Source organism: Lemur catta, chromosome Y, assembly GCF_020740605.2.
Source record: "Lemur catta isolate mLemCat1 chromosome Y, mLemCat1.pri, whole genome shotgun sequence".
Classification (NCBI taxonomy): Eukaryota; Metazoa; Chordata; class Mammalia; order Primates; family Lemuridae; genus Lemur; species Lemur catta.
In genome coordinates this window covers 3,184,196-3,203,566 of record NC_059156.1, presented here as the reverse complement: position 1 = coordinate 3,203,566, position 19,371 = coordinate 3,184,196, and the positions used below count along the sequence as shown (strand labels likewise).

Below are 19,371 nucleotides of genomic sequence, written 5' to 3'. Positions count from 1 at the left end.
AGATAACACCTGGGAAGGAGATGCTGATGAAATTGATCACGTTTAAGTGAATCAGATTCTAGATGATTTATCTGATTAAAATCTTGGAACAGTGGAACCTAGCAATTAAAGAGCTGGGCATTAATTTGTACACAGCCGTACAACAACAACAACAACAACAACAACAACAACTGCTCAAAGTGACATCTGATTCCAAAGATCCAGAAGGAATTATGTTAGGTTTTTTTTTTTTTTTTTTTTCCTTTTGAGACAGCGTCTTGCTCGGTTGCCTGGGCTAGAGTTCCCTGGCCTCAACCTAGCTCAAAGCAGCCTCAAACTCCCGGGCTCAGGCGATCATCCCTCCTTGGCCTCCCAGAGTCCTGGGATTACAGGTGTGAGCCACCGTGCCCGGCCAGGTTATATACCTATGGGTTCATCCCCAGCCAATCAATACACCCAGTTGCCTAGCCGTTTCCCCACCAAACTATCTGTAAACCTCCTCCCTTTTATTTTCACCTGGGCTAGAGTACTGTGGCATCAGCCTAGCTCGCAGCAATCTCAAACTCCTAGGCTCAAGCAATCCTCCTGCCTCAGCCTCCCAAGTTGCTGGGACTATAGGCCTGCACCACCAAGCCCGGCTAATTTTTCTGTTTTTAGTAGAGACAGGGTCTTGCTCTTGCCCAGGCTGGTCTGGAACTCCTGAGCTCAAGCCATCCTCCTCCCTCAGCGTCCCAGGGTGCTGGGATTACAGGCGAGAGCCACCATGCCCCGCCTAGGTTAGATATTAATAACAGTTTTTAAAATCCTAAATTTAGAATTACACTGTTACATCTTTTCATTTACTTGATAGTGTCCTTTGACAAAGGTTTTTAATTTTGCTGTTTTGCATTTTGTTTACTTTTTTTTTATTGCTTGTGTCTTAGTGTCGAATCTATCATTAGGCTTCAACAGCTCATAGGCACTCTGAAGAGGAAATGGACACATAGGACACATAAGTGAACTCAGATTAGCAAACTACATGTAGTGTAACATCTGGGGAGTAGTTTATGACCTCGTATATTTGTATTTTGATGGGAATGTTTTGAGATAAAATAAGAGCAAATGAATGGAGTAATAGAGTCATGTAATTTTTGTTGTATTCATTCCTTAGTTTGAAGATACACCAAATCACACTTTGTGAAGAGAAAAAATATAAATTACTGGCAAAAAATTTTTCAGTTTTTCAATTTTAATTGCCTATACAGCGCTTGCATTCACCATAGAAATTAAGTTAGGTGTATTTAACCGCTGAGAACAAAATATATAGTTTACCTTAAATGCAACGAATTTTTTTTGAATAATAGAAATTACGATTCTTCAATTCCTATTTCTTTTTACTGTAATTTGAAAAGAATTTTTTTTGAATAATAGAAATTACTATTCTTCAATTCCTATTCCTTTTTATTGTAATTTGAAAAGAAACCAGGGTCCGTGTTAAAGTAATGTTGAAACTAATGTCTTTTGAGCTATTTTCTAACACCACTGAAAGATAAAATGAGTCTGTTAGTTTGGCAACCTTTGTTCTTAGTGAATCCCATTCAGACTTAATGTTGACAGGACCATTTCACTTCCAACCGCTTAAGATCGCTTGTGGGCCTGACTGAGGCAAAAATATTTAACAACTGCTGAGACACAGACATAAATGAATGTGAAAGGTTGTAGTCATATAACACAACAGTGCTTTGACTTACTATCTACTGAATTTGGGGGATGAGAACGATGTCTCAGGAATTGGGGTCTCCTAGGAGCCCAGGGGAGCATATGTTTAACCTCTGGTATAAAGGCCCAATCTTGGAAGAACTGTGAATGAAGTCCTTGGGCATAGTGACAGAATATTAGACCTGAATGAGAGATTAAAATGAATTGAAACATCAAAAATTCACTGAAAGAAATATTAGGTAAATTATCAATATCATATTACACAGGTAAATTGAATCTTCCCTCCCTCCCTACCCCTATTTTTGCATTCAAAGATTGTTACTTTAAAGAAAGACCAGTGTCTTTTTCTTTTTTTTTAAAAAAGTGGATTGCCACTACAATTTCTTTCTCTAAACCTGGAGGTATTTTTGCCCATTTCACTGATTGAAGCATAGGAGAAATATTTCAAGAATCTAACACATGCTATGTACTATCCTAGAAGGTGTAGATCAAAAGCAATACAATCTCTTTTTATTTAAACTTTATTGACCACCAGTTGCCCAAGTGAGGGTCCCCACTTCCCCTTTATCTAATGACATGCATGCATAATATGTGAGGTCCTTTTTTTTTTTTTTTCCCCAGAAACAGGGCCTCACTCTTTCTGTTACCCAAGCAGCCCTGAACTCCTGGGCTCCCAAGTAGCTGGTACTACAGGCGTGAACCACCACACACGGCTCTTTTTACCCTTTGCCCTTTTTAAAAAATATGTGTTTCTAAATATAGGTACATAAGAGCATAAACTTCACCATTTTAAGTGTAGAATTCAGCAGCACTGTGAAAGGAAGGCAGTGGAAGCTGACCACTGCAAGAGTATTTTGTTCCAGAATGCCGTTCTGCAAACTACCTACCTCACTGCAGAATGTACTTGCTGATGCTGCAAACAAAAATCACTGCCATTTGAGAGAAACTGAATTTCTTCCCCCAAACCTCTGAATCAAGGACTTCTGCTAGAAACCAGTGAGTGTTATGCTAATCTTTAACCACCAATCAAAATCATCGGTTAAGAATGAGCCCATGACTACTAACTTCCTCTTATTTCCTTAAAAAACCCTGCCCCCAAATAGCTGTTTGGGACACAATTTCACACGCTTCTGGAAATCTGTGTTCCTCAAATTGCAACCTGAAAACTGCCAGTAAATTTCCTTATTTGGAATTCAGTCTCTGCGACACTTGGTTGGTAGTACATTCACCACGTTGTGCAACCATCACCTCTATCTAGTTCCACAACATATTACCGCCCCAAAAGGGAAAGCCTGCACCCATTTGTTGTTGCTCCCAGTGGTCTCTCCCAGCCAGTCTTTGGCAACCACTAATCTGCTTCCTGTTTCTACGTATTTGCATTTGCTAGGTGTTGGGGTATCGCATGCAAACGGAATCACTGAGTCCTTGGCTTCCTGTGTGTCTGATTTTTCCAAGCAGCATAATGTTTTCATGGTTCACCTATGTTGTAGCACGTGTCACTTTTTGCTTTCTTTGTGTCAGATTTGGAACTGGTATATATTTTTTCTCATATATTAAGCAATTTCCAGTTTTAGAACATCGGTTTTTGAGTATGAGTGTAATTTAAGGATTTGATTCTAAATTAAGGTACATTTTGAATTGAGGCAAATAACAATATATTTCCATTTTATTTGTATCCTTGGATACTAAACTTTATTAGATGACTAGGATATGAATTATGGATTTCATATTTATCTTTTGCCTGCATACAGTTAATTTGTTTTTCAGTTTCTAATGTTAACTTACTATAACATTTGCTGGATAAACCACATTTGATTATGCAAATTATTTCTATACACTTCGGGATCCTTATTTTATTTTCTTAGGAATTTTGGCATCACTCTTACTCAGTCTTGGTGAGACTTTATCTGTGTTAATAGGCTGTGTCCTGTGCAACCTACAGATGTTACTGCCATTTTGTTAATATGGCTTTAAGACTTGTACAGGGGAGGGACTTTCCTCCTATTGAATTTCATCAAAGATGTCTTAGAACATAATTTCCCAAATCTGACTTCACGATTTTTTTGAGGATGTTGTTCACTTCTTTCACTTGGTAAGCCATGACCACCTAATTTTGTAGTAGGGTGGAGTAAAATGTAAACATTGATAAATTGGTGGCTCTAATTCATTAGCTGTGGATAGAAATTTAATTGATATTTGTAAGAGATTGTTTTTTAAGTCGCTAGTCATGTGAAAGTGAAGAAGAGAATGACTTAAAAAGTTTATCACTGTACAGTGTATCCTCCCTCCCCCCAAGTAGTTCCTTTATAGCCTATCTTAATACTTCCCTGGAATTGTTTGAGATCCAAGGTCCTCTGTTTTTCTTTTAAGGAAACATATTTAAAAAACAGAATAACAGTCGTTCCAGAAATTGGCCATTAAATAGTTGTCGGGATATATTAGTCTTCTGATACTTTATTGTTAGCATAGACAATAGCCTGGAATTCCCAATTATTTGGCAGTCAAAATTTACAAGGAATATCCAGTTACTCTTTAAGTAGAAGTGAAGAAACAACAAAAATGTTTACTATAAATTCAATAAACAGTGGTGTGTGTGGTATGCTTAACAGAAGTAGGTTCTCTTTAAGCTTTTTTTTTTCAGCTTATTATCTTTAAGCTTTTGTTACTTACCTCAGAGGTATTGATAATGATTAAAAAAAAGCTCGTTAGTATCTCCTTTTGCTGTATCCTCATCCTTTGATGTAAAGGAACACAAAATAATGTGCGATACAGTCGGTCTTGCACTTTTAAGGAGAATAGTAGGAACGTCAGGGCGGCGGATTAGAAGCAGAGCAAGTACGCAGCATTTTGCTTGAGAATGGATAGGTTGCTAGAGTGCTAGCTCGTGGTGGATTCGCTGGGGTGCAGTTGGGGGGGGGCGTGTTGGGGCGGAGAAACGAGTATTTTATTACAAAAGTTAAGGCAACAAAGTCTCTGGCAGAAATAAGCTTTGGACAGTAGAATATGTTCCTGAACTCTTGCCCCTTCCCTTTTAAAGGTGCAGTCATATGCTTCCACTATGTTCAGAGTATTGAACAGCAGTGACTACAGTCCAGCCGCACAGCAACCGAATACCCTCGCTTTCGGGAAAAACTCTTCCTTCTTTTGCACTGACAAGCCCAGCTTGAATTATCAGCGTGAAAGGGGAGGAAACTGTGAAGGGAGCGGACAGGACCGGGTCAAGCGACCCATGAACGCATTCATGGTCTGGTCTCGCGATCAGAGGCGCAAGATGGCTCTGGAGAATCCTCAAATGCAAAACTCAGAGATTAGCAAGCGGCTGGGCTACCAGTGGAGAACGCTCACAGAAGCCGAAAAATCGCCATTCTTCCAGGAGGCACAGAGACTACAGGCCATGCACAGAGAGAAACACCCGGACTATAGGTATCGACCTCGCCGGAAGGCCAAGCGGCTGCAGAAGAGTGGCAGTGTAGTCTCCCCAGGTCGTTCTTCAATACTGTGCAGCCAAGTGCACGCGGGTGAGAGGATGCACGCCTTCTCATACAGGGACAGCTGTACCAAGGCCACACATTCAGGAATGCAGGACCAGCTATTGCCCACGAACGCAGCCAGCTCGCCTCTCGGAGCCAGCTCGCCGCTGCAACAGGCGCGCCACAGCAGTTCGACAAACCTGCGTGACAGTCGGTTAACATTGGCTATGCAGAGCTTCGCAGACGCTCCCTTTTACCTTAATAATGTACAGCACTGACTTTCTCACGTTTGGTCCCGATATTGATTTCCTTTCTTCTGCCAACAAAGGCCTTCTTCATCTTAACTTTACTAGTGTTCCATCTTTAATTTCAGAACAAGGTGGGTAAATATGTTTAACATAGAAAGAGGACATTCAGAAGTGATTCCACCTATGTTTGGTGTTAACAGAGGGCCGCCTTGATAAGAAAGGACACTGCTCTTTATTTTAAACAGCATGCTGAGAGACAGACACGAAAAATCATGCTATGGGGGAAAAATAATGTTGCGCTTTGATGGAAAGCTTATGTGCCCTGTAAAGCAGTCCTTTCTACAAGGTACGTTCATTGCTCTCTCAGCTACTTTATGTGCCTCTGTGAGTTCTAGATATCTAATGAATGGATATGTAAGCTCTGTCAAACTTGTTTGGTAGTTTTTATTGTCTCCCTTGCTCTCTGTGGAGAAACCAGTTTTTCCTCCATTTACCAATCAATTCCTTTGCTCCACCAGAGTCTGTGTGCTTTGACATTGACTTTGAACCAAGTGTAACATCTCTCTGCTAAAATGACATCTTTAATCCGCTTCATTTCTGTGTCTGTGTGAGACTGGTTGTTTTGCCTGTGTTCCGAGAATTTCCTTGTAACAGTGGCGATCTATTCGTTTTCTTGGCTCACTAACTTTTAAGTTTATGGAATAAAAAGTAGAAGAGAGTGTTGAGAACACGAACAATTCAGACTAAGAGGGTGGGAGGAGGGGGGCTGGGGACCCAATCTGGTTAATTTGATGAGCTTTCAATGAAAATTTAAACCACAGATGCCATGAAATTTGCATAAAACCTGAAATAGAAAACTGGCAATTTACAAAGAGAGCCATCACTTTTTACAGTAAAAATAATTTTTTTTCACCAAACTGCCATTTATTTAGCTTTCCTTCCTTCCAAGACCAAGCTGATGTCTAAACAAGCATCAAAATCCAAAGTTCATTAACATCAGTATGAGTTTCAGTAAGGTGAACACTACAATGATATACAACTACATTCTAATAACTCAATGCCCAAGAGCCCTGCAAAACAATTGTGAAGGCCCAGGATTATCACAGTATGCAGATGCACTAGGAAAATCATCACCTACTTAGTCTCCTTCATTTTGGTGGGTTTAACATGAGAAAAATTATCCACGCTACAAGGCGAGATTTCATTTTACAGCTGTAGTAACCAAATACATAAAAACTTGAATCTGTCCCAACAGCTTCTCAAAGATTTTTCCCACAATGTCAGAGGCAAAAATTACAAAATCTTGCAAATGTACAGTTAATAGGACCCTGGTGGACACTAGCTTAAAAAAATACACGCTCTGTAAGACACTGAAGGCTTGATTTTAGCTTCTGCACTGTTCCTGTTAATAGCAATGTCTAATTAAAACATCTGTAAAATACCGGATAGTTTTAATTTTACATAAAATTTCCAAAACAACTGTTACACACTATAATAGATATCGGCAACGAATAGGTTATTAATGGAAATATTATTGTAAATGAAAACCAGGTTCTAAATTTAAATTAGTCCTCTCTGGCTAATGAGGAGAAAAGAAGTGACCCGTGCTGGGAATACAGTAGAAAATCTAGTTTTCAACATCTGTTGATGCAAATTCACTGTCTCACTTGGGCTAAAGGACAACTGGCTTTGCTGCTTATCTCTTATACTCTGCTTGCCACTTCTGATGGATCTCACAGTTGAACTCCATATTAAAACTGTAGCCCAATGCACCTTTTAATGCATTACTTTATCATGTAAAAACCACCATTCAGCTTTATTCACAGTCTGAATTCCTCCCTTGCCCCCTGTTTTCCAGTGAGGAGATAGCAGAGAACACTCTCCCCTGCAGTTGCTTCTGCCTCTGAGGCCTGCCTAACCTGATGAATATTTTAAAAGAAATGGCACAAAACCTCAGCTTTCCCTTTCTTTGGGCCTCAGTTAATCTTCAGTCACAAAATAAAACAAAAGGGATTAGTGAGGCTTAGTTGCTGGCTGCAATTCAATACCTTTCTTTCTAATTAATGCACAATAAAAGAGGCTTAAAACATGATCACCATTGAGTGGTATGTGTCTGTCAATGCTGGCATTGAGTTAGTAAGGGATTCACTGGGGACAACAAAAAGCTGCGTTACAAGTTGTTTCAGATGCACATGGTGGGTGACAGCAGATGCTGCAGAATGTGGTCCACAGCATGAGGAAAGCTCTCACCAGTTAAGTAAGGAGATGGATTAATTTTTTCTTTACCTGCTGCTCGGTATTTCCCAGTTTTTTCTAAGATACCCGGCATGCCAACATTCAGAGCTCCACCAACATTGGCCCTGCAATCATCTCCTACCATGACAGTCTCCTCAGGTTCACAGCCAGTTCCCCGCAATCCTTCCAGAAAGAATGTTCTCTCTGGCTTTCCCTCCACTGTGGCTTTGGTGTCTGTGGCATACTCTAACATAGTGACAAGTGGTCCAGGCCCCAGGGCTAAGCCGTCTTCCTCTTGTAATACTCAGCTTCGTGGATTGCTATCAGAGGTGCCCCATCCAGGAGCAACCGGAATGCTTGCTTCACAATTTGATAATGAAAGTGTTCTGGAGCCAATCCTATGACCACAGCGTTAGGATCACTGGTTTGTATTCCTTGGGTATTTTCTTATATATACAGATGTTGCAAATGTAGTCCTAGACCAAATGACAAAGATTTCTTCCGGACCAGGGACTCTGCTCATATATCCCAACTCCAGCTCACTGCTGAAACACATGGAATCTTAACATTCCTTTGAAATCAGGTAGTGCCCAATCATCAACTAGCAGCACAGGTCTGACGTGTTTCTGTTCTCCTAAACCTCTGGCTGAAGTCAGAGATGTGACTATCTCATCTTCAGAGATATCAAACCCTAATTTTCTCAAGCTTTCCAACAAGTCTTGCTTGAACTCTTTAGTCGTGTTGGTCACAAACCTGACCATTACAGAAGTATCACGCAACCTAAGTGCTCACCAGTTAGTGCCAATTTGATGGTGCCTACATGTGGTGCTTGTTTTTCCATCCTTGTAATACCTCACTTCGAAGGATGGGCTCCAGCTCCACCCGGGATAGTACAAGAGGTGCTAGTTCACCATTGTTTTTTGTGGCTGAGTAGTACTCCATGGTATACATAGACTACATTTTATTAATTCACTCATGGATTGATGCACACTTGGGACGTTTCCACCTCTTTGCAATTGTGAGTTGTGCTGCTATAAACTTCCCAGTGCAGATGTCTTTTTTATAAAATGAGTTTTTTCCCCTTTAGGTCGATGTCTAGTAGCGGGATGGCTGGATCAAATGGTAGTTCTATTTTTAGTTCTTTTAGGTCTCACCATATTACCTTCCACAGAGGTTGTGCTAATTTGCAGTCCCACCAGCAGTGTAAGAGTGTTCCTATCTCTCCACATCCATGCCAACATTTGTTGTTTTGGGATTTTTTTTCATAAAAGCCATTCTCACTGGAGTTAGGTGCTATCTCATTGCGGTTTTGATTTGCATTTCCCTGACGATTAGAGATGTTGAGCATTTTTCTCATGGGTTTGCTGGCCATTACTCTACGTTCTTTTGAAAAGTTTCCATTCGTGTCCTTTGCCCACCTTTTAATGGGGTTATTTGATTTTTTTTCTTGTCAATTTTCCTAAGTTCTAAATAGATTCTAGTTATCAGCCCTTTATCGGATGTGTAGAAAGCAAATATTTTCTCCCATTCTGTAGGTTGTCTGTTTGGTCTAATGATGGTTTCCTTGGCTGTGCAGAAGCGTTTTAATGCAGGTCCCATTTATTTATTTTTGTTGCTACCATGATTGCTTTGGGGGTCTTCCTCATAATTTCTTTGCCTAGGTCGATGTCTGTAAGAGTTTTCCCAACATTTTCTTCTAGAATTCTAATAGTCTCATGTCTTATCTGTTATCTGGCATGAGTTGATTTTTGTGAGAGGTGAGGGGTGTGGATTCAGATTCAATCTTCTGCATATGGCTATCCAATTCTCCCAGCACCACTTATTGAATAGGGATTCTTTTCCCTAATGTATATTTTTGTTTGCTTTGTCAAAGACTTAGATGACAATATGAGGATGGTTTTACATCTAGGTTCTCAGTCCTGTTCCAAAGGTCTATAGCTCTGTTCTTGTGCCAGTACCATGCTGTTTTGGTTATTATAGTCTCAAAGTATAGCCTGAAGTCTGGTGGATTGATGCCTTGCAATGTGTTCCTGTTTTAAAAAATTAAACAGTATATGGGTATGTGTGTGTGTGTGTGTGTGTGTGTGTGTGTGTGTGTGTGTGTGTATGTATTTCTTCCAGAATATTACGGAGGCACAAATGTTTAGGTTACATATATTGTCTTTGCCCTGCCCAAATCAGAGCTACAAGTATGGCCATTCCCCAGATACTGCGGACTGCACCCATTAGGTGTGAAACGCATTCCTTCCTCCTCCCTCCCACCTGCCCTACACCTGATATATATCACTCTACCCTATGTGCACATAAGTGTTGATCAATTCATACCAATATGATGGTGAGTACACGGGTGCTTGTTTTTCCATTCTTGTGATACCTCACTTAGTAGAATGGGCTCCAGCTCCCTCCAGGGTAATAGAGAGGTGCTAGATCACCATTTTTTTTCTTTTGTTTGTCTATTTGTTTTTAAGAAATTTGGTTTTTATTAAAAAGCTGGGAGATAAAGTTCTTGACTTCATCTCTGAAAAACCTTTTTTCTCAATACATAATTGTAGATATTTATGTGACATTTTGATATATGTATTCAATGGGTAATGATTCAAACTAGGGGGTATATGGGACATCTGTGACCTCAAACATTTATCATTTGTGTTGAGAAATTTCCAAATCTTCTCTTCTAGCTATTTTGAAACATACAATGAGATATTGATAACTATAGTCACCCTGCCGTGCTATCAAACACTAGGATTTATTCCTTCTGTGTTTTTGTAACCATTAACCAGTTCTCTTCATACCTCCCACCTCTAAAAATCATTTTAACGTTAATTTTTAATGATTACAGAATACTTGTTCTCTTTGACAAAGCAGAAAAAGAAAACCATTGTTTTTTTGTGGCTGACTAGTATTCCGTGGTATACTTTCATTTTGCTTAAGATTGCTTTGGCTATATAGGGTCTTCTCTGGTTCCATATGAAGCATAGAATTATTTTTTCTAGATCTTCAAAAAAAAAAAAGGAATGATGTTGGTATTTTGATAGAGATTTTGCATTGATTCTGTAGATCACTTTAGGTAGTATAGGCACTTTAACAATATTGATTCTGCCAATCCATGAGCATGGTAGGGTTTTTCCATCTGTTTACATCCTCTGCAATTTCTTTTCTCAGTGTTTCATACTTCTCCCTATATAGGTCACTCACCTCCTTAGTTAAATATCATCCTAAATATTTAATTTTCTTTGATGCTATTCTAAAAGATGTTGCAGCTTCGATTCCTGCCTTGACTGTTAATTGGCATATATGAAAGCTACCGATTCGTGTGCATTGATTTTTTATCCTGAGACTTTGCTTAATTCATTTATCAATTCCAAGGGTCTCTTGGTTGAATCTTTGGGGTTTTCTAGGTATAATAGCGTATCGTCAGCAAAGAGTGAAAGTTTGACGTCTTCTGCCCCCATCTGGGTACCCTTGGTTTCCCACTCTTGTCTGATTACTCTTCCAAGGGCTTCCAGCACTGTGCTGAACAGAAGTGGAGATAGTGGGCAAACTTGTCTGGTTCCAGTTCTAAGTGGGAATGCTTTCAATTTTTCCCCATTCAATATGATACTGACTGTGGGTTTATCATATATGTCATTAATACTTTTGAGGTATGACTCACCTATGCCTATTTTGTTAAGAGTTTTTGTCATAAAAGTGTGCTGAATTGTGTTAAATGTTTTTTCTGAGTCTATTGAGAGGATCATATGCTCTCTGTTCTTGCTTTTATCTATATGGTAATTACATTTATAGAGTTGTGTATGTTGAACCATGCTTGTGTCTCTGGGATGAAGCCCACCTGGTCATGATGAATTATTTTTTGGATGTCCAGTTGAATTCAGTTTGCTAAGATTTTACTGAGAATTTTTGCATCTATATTCATAAAGGATATTGATCTGTAGTTTTCTTTTTTTGTTGTGTCCTTTTCTAGCTTTGATATCAAGGTGATATCGGCTTTGTGGAATGCGTTGGAGAGGATTCTATCCTTCTCAATGTGGTGGAATAATTTCTGCAGTGTAGGTACCACTTATTCTTTGTAGGTTTGGTAAAATTCAAGTGTGACCCTGTCTGATCTGGGCATTTTTTGAGTTGGAAGATTGGTTATTGCTGCTTCAATTTTGGTGCTTGATATTGGTCTGTTCAGGAATTCTGTTTCTTCCTGATTGAGCCTAGGGAGGTTGTGTGTTTCTAAGAATTTGTCACTTCCTCCACAGTTTCAAGTTTGGGGGCATAGAGACTTCTCCTAGTGTTCAAAGATGATGTTTTGCATTTCCATGATAATCTGCTATGACTCTCCTTTTTCACTTCTCATGGGGCTTATCAGAGTCCTTTTCTTTCTTTCCTTTTTTTTTCATTTTCTTTTTTTTGAGACAGAGTCTCACTCTGTTGCCTGGGCTAGAGTGCTATGGCATCAGCCTAGTTCACAGCAACCTCAAACTCCTGGGCTCAAGGAATCCTACTGCCTCAGCCTCTTGAGTAGCTGGGACGACAGGCATGCACCACCATGCCCGTCTAATTTTTTCTATATTTATTTTTAGTTTTCCAGCTAATTTCTTCCCATTTTTTAGTAGAGATGGGCTCTCACTCTTGCTCAGGCAGGTCTCAACTCCTGAGCTCAAACGATCCACTCACCTCGACCTCCCAGAGTGCTAGTATTACAAGTGTGAGCCACTACTCCCAGCCTAGAGTCCTTGTCTTTCTACTTTGGGTCAATCTAGCAAGAGGGCTGTGAATTTTGTTTATCTTTTCAAAGAACCAACTTCTTGTTTTATTAATCCTCTGCATACTTTTTTGTTCTCAATTTTGTTTAGTTCTGCTCTCATCTTAGGTATTTCTTTTCTTCTGCTGGATTTAGGATTGGTTTGCCATTCCTTTTCCAGTCCCTTGAGATGGTTCATTAGTTTGTTGATTTGTGATCTTTCTGTCTTTTGGATGTGGGCATTTATCGATACTAGTTTCCTCTCAGAACTGCTTTTGCTGTCCCCCACAGATTTTGATAACTTGTGTCTCTGTTATCATTTAGTTTGGAGAATCTTTGGATTTCCATCTGGATCTTTTCCTTGACCCAATAGTCATTCAGCAATAGATTGTTAAATTTCCGTGACTTTGTGTAGAGGTGAGTGTTTCGGTTGGAATTGATCTCTAATTTTATGCCACTGTGGTCTGAGAAGATACATGGCATAATTTGTATGTTTTAAAAATTTGTTGAGATAGTTTGTGTGGCCTATGATGTGATCAATTTCAAAGAAGTTTCCAGGAGCTGATGGGAAATATGTACATTCAGTGTTGTTTGGGTGAAATGTTCTACAGACGTCTGCTAGGCCCACTTGTTCTAGAGTTCTGTTTAAGCCCATTATTTCTTTGCTTATTTTCTGTTTGGAGGGTCTGTCCAGTTCTCTCACTTTGGTATTGGAATCCGCAGCTATTGTGGCATTGCTGTTTATCACATTGTTTAGATCAATCTGGGTTTGCTTTGTGTATCTGGGCACTCCTGTGATGGGTACATAAATAGGTAGGATTGTTAAGTCTTCTTGTTAGATTTTTCGCTCCACCACTAGTAGTGACCATCTTTGTCTTTCTTTTGTTTCTTTAAAGTTTATGCTATCTGTTATAAGAATGGCTACCCCGGCTTTCTTTTGGTTTCCATTTGCCTGGAAATTTATTTGCCAACCCTTCACCTTGAATCTGAATGCATCCTTGAGGATAAGATGTGTTTCCTGGAGAGAGCACATACTTGGCATGTGTTTTATGTTTTTTTAATCCATTCAGCCAGCCTATGTCTCTTCAGTGATAGGCACTTGCAGTTAGGGACTTTTTCTCATGAATAGCAAGCATAGAAACTAGGAGCTTGTGTCTAATGGTGACCTGTTCTCCATTAATATACATTAGCTTAGTAAAAGTCACACCCATCAGTGCTATGACAGTTTGCAATCATAATGACAACCCCTGGAAGTTTCCCAAATAGGATAAAACTGGGGAGGCCCCTTAGTTCTACAAACTCTCCACTCTTTTCGTAGAGAAATAATGGATCTTCCCCCTAGCATTTAGCATATCATAAGGTGTAGATGTAAAAGTAGAAGTGTGGTAAGACCCCAGTGTGTTCTTCATTCACAGAGATCAACTGATTCCCCCTCAAGAAATGTACTTTCAATTTCTCTTCTATGCTGACAAGCCTGCAATAAAAACTGCTTGTGTGGAAATGCTGTGTCTGTCATCTATCCATGGCACCTGCCAGGCTTGTGAGTCTTCCAAGCCAGGAGCCAAAGAACCAGGGCAACACCCCTCTGAAAAATCAAGCTTGAAAATGGGGTAGCTATATGGTTAATTTTCTGCAGACTGTTACAAGAATTCTCTGAAACTTTTGTACCATTTCATATTCCCATCCTCAATGTATGAGATTCCCATTGCTCTACATGCTCAACAAAATTTGAAGTTGTTATCGTGTTAAATTTTAACCACTGACTGTGGGTATGTTGTGATCATAATTAAAATTATTATACTTAATTCTTTATTTTCTTCAAGAACAATTGTTCCCTCATTACCATTCCTTCTCAGAATATCCAGGTAATAATCAATTTTATTTTTGTTTTAAATATTATTATTGTTTTCTAATATCTCTATGTTGTTTTCAATGACCAAAAATTCTGCTGGTATTTTGACTGAGACCTTATACAACTGGCAGCCTAAAGTAGGGGGACTAAGAAAACTATAGGCATGTTTTGTGAAAACAAAACAAGTAGTCCAAGACCACTGTGTGGTAAAGAGTGAAGGTATTCCTCATATTTTTTCAGAAAATTTTTTTAAGTCTAAAGGAAAATATAATTTCACTTTCTCTTGTTATTAAATAAGAAGATGACTCTTGCTCCTCACTTTCATGATGAGCACTGCATTTAGAAAACTTGTAAATTCTTTGTTTGTCCCTTTGAGATATACATAAAACTTTTAAAATAACTAACCAAACTTCCTGACAGAATGACACCCCCAGAGATCTTTATTAATGACCTTGAAGCCTTCCCTTTGAAATGTAAACATCAGTAAACTTGGTACTTACAAGTCCCCATGAAGGTGGGAGTTTAGCCTAAGCACCTGGTCTCAAGCTCTAATCACCTGCTTGTGATAGAGATAAGAGAAACTTCTTTAGATAAAGATGAACATTTGGTAATCTCAGTTTAACCTAACATTTGGCACAAATAAGGATTCTGAAATGTTGAATGCTAGTTCAGTTCAAAAGCCAAGACCAAATATTTAAACTCCCTCACAGAGTTTAGGGGTTCTCTTTGATGAAATGCACCACAGAATAAGAATGACAGTATTCATATTGATGTTTCAGGTTAAGGTATTGGGCCTGATTAGATTCTCTTGATGTCAACTAAATTATTTTCAACGGTATGAGGTTGCTTTGCATTATTATGGAAAGATAAAGTTCCTTTTCATTAAAATAAACAGACAACAGATTATAAAAAAACTACTTGAAATGTATTAATGTTTGTCACATACTTATTGTAGCAATAAACACATTTATTCTTGGTGTACTTGACAAGTCATTCAAAATGCTTTAAAAACATTCAGAAAAGTTGCAGATGTTGTATCCTAGATGCTGTATAAACATTATGTAGTAATCAAATTATTTTTCCACCTTAGGTCCTTTTATTTTACCACATCAACAACTTGAAATGGAGCCATTAAATTTGTTCTCGGTAGAGCTTAGTGATGGGCACCAACGTGAAACCCTCATCCAAAGTCCAAGGCTTCCCACCTGTTGAACCTAAGAATACTGAGTTATAGAAATGCCCCCTGTATTTCTGGAGACAACATTTGATTTCAGAAGTCAAATAAGGTTTTGCCTTAAAGAAAAAATAAATGTGTTAGTTCAAAAGCTGCCTCACCTCAGGAGGGTATCTCATTGGTCAGTAACAGCTGCACTTCAAAGAGACAGCTGTAAATTGGACCTATGGTTCTCACCTGTTTTGAAAGACAAGATAGGCCTCTCCTAGAACCAAAAGGTTGCCGAAGCTGACTGACAAAGACCCCCAGAGATGAGAGTTCATCAAATAAATATGCTAATGCCCAACGTGGGCCTTGAAGTAATTAACACAAAGCACAGCTCATGTTGACTTCTGAGATCATCTCTGTCTCCAAGAACACAATCACCGGAGCCAAGATGTCTCTGTTTTTTGCTAAGGTAATAGCCTTATCAGAAAACTTAGAAGTTTGCCCCAAGAAGATTTTGTAACTCATTGTTCCCCTAGATAGAATTAATTAAAGGATCTGTAGTAGCCTTTTAGGAGACTTTGACCCTAAACCAAACTGCCTGTTAGTATATAAATCCCATTGCCCTTGGCAACAGGAGCCTGTATCTACCCTACATAATACCTGCGTGGAGTTTCAGTCTTTGATATATTTTTGGCAGGAAGAAATATATCCATCCAGACACCCTTCTTACATCTATTTTCATAAACCTTTACTTTATAAACTATATCTTTGGCTCCATGTATTATTATCATTATTTTATTTCTAATTCTGTTTCCTACTATTTTTTTATCCTTTGCCATGACCCCTGCCTGAGAGACCTGATCGGAAGAAAAAAAGCTCTTTGTGGGGAGTGTAGCTAACTCCCCGCAAACTGGCATAGTCAGCAGGATATGCTGATAGGGTCTTAAAGGCAAAAGGCTTTGCTCCAGCCAAGAGTTCCCAAATCGCATTGCAAGGGACCTGGAGAGGATTGAAAGTCACTCACATGTCTTACCTAAAGAGAGGTAAGTGAATTCTCCAGGGCAAAGCAAATTATTATTCTGTCTGGATTAAAATAACAAGGAAGTCTATCTTCTCTGAGTATGTGGAATTGTTGAGAGCTCATTAAAGAGTTCTAGAATAGTTGCCAAAAAGAAAAATCTCAAGGAATTGTTACATTTAATTTCCAAGCACTGTGATTGGTTCCCACCTCCAGGTGAGTTCAAAGTACAGCAAAAGCAGTTGGCACTGAAAACATTAAGAAAAGTGCTCTGTAAAAGAAAAAATAAAAAGATTTCTCTACGTATTTGAAAAGTCTGCTCTGTAATTTCTCAAGCTCTACAGCTATTTCATTCTAACTCAGAATTCTCTTTCAACGAGATGGAGGATATCCATCTTAAAATAAGCTTAATAAAAGATCTGGAGCCTGTTTTTAGGAGAAAAGAGACGGTCAATTGGGACCTTCTGTCTGCATTGGGCCAGGATAAGACAAAGCCAATAAAAGTAGGTATTGATCCTCTTCTTGGGTCTATAGAAAATATAGGAGAAAGAAAAAGAAATTCTAAAGAAGAACTTTCACTTTAAGAGCTCTCTGCCGGCCAGGCATGGTGGCTCATGCCTGTAATCCTAGCCATCTGGAAGGCCAAGGCGGGTGGATCGCTCAAGGTCAGGAGTTCGAGACCAGCCTGAGTGAGACCCCATCTCTACTAAAAACAGAAATAAATTATCTGGCCAACTAAAAGTATATATAGAAAAATTAGCCAGGCATAGTGGCGCATACCTGTAGTCCCAGCTACTCGGGAGGCTGAGGCAGGAGGATCGTTTAAGCCCAGGAGTTTGAGGTTGCTGTGGGCTAGGCTGATGCCACAGCACTCACTCTAGCCCAGGCAACAAAGTGAGACTCTGTCTCAAAATAAAAGAAAAAAAGATGATCAGGTTATTACTCAAATTCAACAGTGCTATATTAGAGCATAAAAATAGATAACTTCTAAACACTCTGTGTTTTCTTGTATAAAATGTTAATGAAACTTATGTAGATTTTATTGCTAGATTGCAAGTTGTGCAAAAAATGGTTAGTCTGCCTGATTTTAAAAATTTGATGTTACATATATTGACTTTTAATAATGTTAATTCAAAGTGTTGGTGGCTTTTATAACCACTGCTCAAAAAATTTTTAAAGAAAATTTTGCCAAAAAGTTAAGTCACAGGCTTTTAAAATGCAAATGTTCGCTGAGGCTAGCGGTGGGAAAAGCATTCCCAGAAAGCAAAAATCTGTCATAAAATGTCTCAATTACGGCCATAAAGGACATTTTAAAAAAGTTTGTAAACAACTTTCTGGAGCTTTTATCCGTAACTGGAGCTTTCTTACATTAAAAGGAATTTCAGTGCATTTGAGTGTAGTTGATTCAAATTATTTTGGAGAAATTTCAGTTATGATGAGTTCCAATTTTGATTATCTTCTTCAGGCTGGAGACCATATTGCACAACTTCTGTTGTTACCTTACATACAAATTGGAACATCTGATGTTCTAAGGCAAGGAGGTTTGGGGAGTACTGGAACTAAAGTATATTGGCAAAATTTTATTAATGACCATAGACCTCAATTAGAAATTAAGTTAAATGACAAATCTTTTGTTGGACTTGTAGATCCTGGAGCTGATGTTACAATTGTTTCTAAAAGTTTTTGGCCAAAGGCTTGGCCTTTACAACAAGTTCCTACTGTTCTTACTGGAATAGGAACAATGACTGATATATTTCAAAGTCAACAAATTTTAAATTGTTCAGGCCCTAACGGACAGATAGCCATTTTAAAACCTAATGTGGCTAACATCGCTATTAATTTGTGGGGAAGAGATTTGTTACAGCAATGGGGAGCATACATCAATATACCTAAAATATATGTTCCTGCTAAACAAATTATGGTAAATATGAATTACAACCCTTGTTTTGGTTTGGGTAAAAGGAGCCAACGGGCTAAGACTTTTGAGGCACCAAAGGCACATACTTCTTGGCATGGTTTAGGCTATCCAAATTTTGGATAGCAGCCAATGCTACTGAAAAGCACCATTATGTTCTGGCTTTAAATTGGATATCACAAAAGCCTATATGGACAGCGTAGTGGCCACTAAACCAAGAAAAGTTGGGTGCTCTTCAAATATTAGTAAGAGAACAGTTACAAGCAGGACATATAGAGGAGTCCAACAGTCCATTGAATTCTCCTGTATTTGTTATTAAAAAGAAATCTGGCAAATGGCAAATGTTAACTGATTTAAGAAAAATCAATGCAATTATACAACCAATGGGAACACTGCAGCCAGGACTTCCCTCTCCAGTTATGATCCCTAAAGACTGGCATATTATAATAGTAGATTTAAAAGACTGCTTTTTTACAATTCCTTTACAAATATCTGATAGAGAGAAATTTGCCTTTACCATACCTGCATTAAACAATCAACAGCCAACTAAGCAATACCAATGGAAATCTTGCCTCACGGCATGCTTAATAACCCAACTGTATGCCAACATTTTGTCAATCAGCCTTTAGATATATTAAGAAACTGTTTACCTAATAGTTATATTATTCATTATATGGATGATATTGTATTTGCATGTTCATCAAAACAAAAATTAGAAAAATTGTACCAACAGGCCTGACAAATTTTGCTTCAATTCAGTTTAATAATTGATGAAGATAAAGTCCAACAAGGTTACCCCTTTACTTATCTGGGGTCTCTCGTTGATAGAAACAAAATAATTCCTTGAAAGGTTCAGTTACATATTGACAAATTGCAAACTTTAAATGATTTTCAAAAGTTGTTAGGAGACATAAATTGGCTTAGACCTATGTTAGGAATTCCTACTTATGCTTTAAGTAATTTATTTGATTTACTAAAGGATGACTCTGATCTTAATAGTCCCCACCAACTAACTCAGGCAGCTCAGGAGGAATTGGCATGGATTCAATCTCATATTCACACAGC

General features: G+C 38.6%; 1 protein-coding gene and 1 pseudogene across 3 annotated transcripts in view; both read right to left on the bottom strand.

Annotated features, from left to right (window-relative positions):
• LOC123629050 (F-box-like/WD repeat-containing protein TBL1X) overlaps positions 1 to 19,371 on the bottom strand; it is a 1,209,717-nt gene that overhangs the window by 804,835 nt on the left and 385,511 nt on the right. The window lies entirely within an intron of this gene.
• LOC123629023 lies at positions 6,522 to 18,888 on the bottom strand (annotated as a pseudogene). The gene is made up of 3 exons (XR_006731887.1): positions 18,884 to 18,888; positions 8,205 to 8,410; positions 6,522 to 8,067 (listed from the first exon to the last, which is right to left on the bottom strand). The product of XR_006731887.1 is annotated as a haloacid dehalogenase-like hydrolase domain-containing protein 2 (transcript).